Here is a 3077-nt window from a genome sequence, read left to right as displayed (position 1 = left end):
AAGGGAAGCAAGGGCAAAAATGAACTATTTGGACTTCATCAAGATAAAAAGCTCTTGCATAGCAAAGGAAACAGTCAACAAAACCAAAAGACAACCGACAGAATGGGAGAAGATATTTGCAAATGACATATCAGATAAAGGGCTAGTATCCAAAATCTATAAAAAACTTATGAAATTCAACACCCAAAGAACAAATAATCCAATCAAGAAATGGGCAGAAGACATGAACAGACATTTTTCCAAAGAAAACATCCAAATGGCCAACAGACACATGAAAAAGTGCTCAATATCGCTCAGCATCAGGGAAATCCAAATCCAAACCTCAATGAGATACCACCTCACACCAGTCAGAATGGCTAAAATTAACAAGTCAGGAAATGACAGGTGTTGGCGAGGATGCAGAGAAAGGGGAACCCTCCTATACTGTTGGTGGGAAAGCAAGCTAGTGCAGCCAGTCTGGAAAACAGTATAGAGGTCCCTCAAAAAGTTGAAAATAGAGCTACCCTACAACCCAGCAATTGCACTACTGGGTATTTACCACGAAGATACAAATGTAGTGATCCGAAGGGGCACATGCACCCCCAAGTTTATAGCAGTAATGTCCACAATAGCCAAACTATGGAAAGAGCCTAGATGCCCATCAACAGATGAATAGATAAAGAAGATGCGATATATATATATATATACATACACACACACACACACTCAATGGAATATTATGTAGTCATCAAAAAAATGAAATCTTGCCATTTGCAACAACGTGGATGGAACTAGAAGGTATTATGCTAAGCGAAATAAGTCAATCAGAGAAAGACAAGTATCATATGATCTTACTGATATGAGGAATTTGGGAAACAAGACAGAGGATCATAAGGGAAGGGAGGGAAAAATGAAACAAGATGAAACCAGAGAGGGAGACAAACCATAAGAGACTCTTAATCTCAGGAAACAAACAGGTTTGCTAAAGTGGAGGGGGATGGGAGGGATGGGGTGGCTCTGTGATGGACATTGGGGAGGGTATGTAATATGGTGAGCTCTGTGAATTGTGTAAGACTGATGAATCACAGACCTGTACCCCTGAAACAAATAATACATTGTATGTTAATTTAAAAAAAAAGATCAATAAAAAAATAAACCCTATTTCAGCTTTGCACATGACTGTATTATAGCCAGTGAGGTTTATCCGAGGCACAATTATTGCTAATTGAAAAAAAAAACCTATGTCAAAGACCAATAATAAGCTGGGAAAAATACTTGTAACTCATAAAACATAAAGGACTAAGTCCCTTACCACATAGACTCATCCAAATCCATAAGGAAAATATATGTGTAAAATATAGCTTCTTAAAAATCACAAAATATGCATAACCTCAGCCATATTAAGAGAAATGCATACTAATACTATAAGACACTATTTTTAACCTATCAGATCAAAAAATTCAAAAAGTTTACTACATTACAGTTTTGGCAGGGCATGGGGTAGTAGGAATTCATTGTTAGGAATATGAACCACTAGTGAGAATTTGGCAAAATGTATTAAGACCCAGTGATGCCTAGGATGTATCCTACAGCTGTTTCATCCACGAGAGAAACTGCATGTATGATGGGACATCTACTGAAATATGCAAAAGCATTCATAGACTAGTTGAGTACCTTACAGGCCATTCAGTCAATGGGAGGCTACATAACAATAGAAACAATGAGATAATTCTAAGTACTGATGTGGAATAGTATCTAAGATACTATTACTAAGTAATTACTAAGTGTACTAAATCTCTAAGGTACTTTACTAAAGTAAGAAAAAGGAAAGGGAGGGCAGTACAGAGGCATAGCATCTACTTTGGGACCATGTGTACAAACAACAAGAACATTCAGCATCTATACTTACATATATGGGAATTAAATGTGGAGAGATAAACAACCTGGGAAGAGTGATTGCCTCTGGGAGAAAGAAATTGAACAGCTAGGGAGCTGGGACCGAAAGTGACTTACTGTTCATTACACAACTTTTTGGGTTATGCGCTTATTGCCTTTTCAAATATAATTATTTTGTAACATCTTTATGTTAAATTCCATTAAATGCTTGAGTCTGTTTCTGTATTCTCTATTCTGTTACATTAATTTATATTTCTTTTTTTTTTTTTAAAGATTTTATTATTTATTTGACAGAGAGAGACACAGCGAGAGAGGGAACACAAGCAGGGGGAGTGGGGGAGGAAGAAGCAGGCTTCCCCGCCAAGCAGGGAGCCCGATGCGGGGCTCGATCCCAGGACCCTGGGACCATGACCTGAGCCGAAGGCAGACGCTTAACCGACTGAGCCACCCAGGCGCCCCTGTTACATTAATTTATATTTCTAATGCTACATTAATTCCATTTTACCACATATTAAACAACACATATTAATACAGAGTAAGGCTTCTTTCTTTCCCCATATCTGTCTTGTTGTTAGAATTTGTCCAATATTACAAAGGGTTTACTTTTTCTAATACATTTTACAAAGCTCTGTCATTGTTCAAAATTATTTTGCTGAGGCTTTAATTGAAAATAGATGAGATGAATTTTAATTTGTAGAGAACCAATAGGTTAAAATGCTACATTTTCCCATCCAAAACAGTGGTAGCCCTCTCTAATTATAGCATTTTCTTTTTTTTTTTTTTTTTGTATTTTAGAAATTTATTATAAAGCTTTGTCATAATAAAATAAGCAAGTACTAACTACATGGATTATTTTTTTATAAGCAAAATAAAAGTAGAGTAGAAAAATAGCATTAACTGTATTCTTTCTAAGCATTCTTTCTAACTGTATTGTTTTTTTTATTATGGTATGTTAATCACCATACATTACATCATTAGTTTTGTTTGTTTGTTTGTTTGTTTGTTTTTAAAGATTATTTATTTATTTATTTATTTGAGACAGAGAGAATGAGAGAGAGAGAACACATGAGAGGGGGGAGGGTCAGAGGCAGAAGCAGGCTCCCTGCTGAGCAGGGAGCCCGATGCGGGACTCGATCCAGGGACTCCAGGATCATGACCTGAGCCGAAGGCAGTCGCTTAACCAACTGAGCCACCCAGGCGCC

At 36.9% G+C, this 3077-nt stretch overlaps 1 non-coding gene across 1 annotated transcript; it reads left to right on the top strand.

The window, feature by feature from the left end:
• Positions 1–1144: 1144 nt before the first annotated feature.
• On the top strand, positions 1145–1278 carry LOC145718751 (U4 spliceosomal RNA). The gene has a single exon (XR_014142001.1). It is a non-coding gene; the product is annotated as a U4 spliceosomal RNA (small nuclear RNA).
• The last annotated feature ends 1799 nt before the right edge of the window (positions 1279–3077 follow it).

Source organism: Leptonychotes weddellii, unplaced genomic scaffold, assembly GCF_054177405.1.
Source record: "Leptonychotes weddellii isolate Sample4059 unplaced genomic scaffold, ASM5417740v2 HiC_scaffold_21175, whole genome shotgun sequence".
Lineage (NCBI taxonomy): Eukaryota > Metazoa > Chordata > Mammalia > Carnivora > Phocidae > Leptonychotes > Leptonychotes weddellii.
Note: the sequence above shows the minus strand (reverse complement) of the source record. Positions and strands in the feature narration are given on the sequence as shown.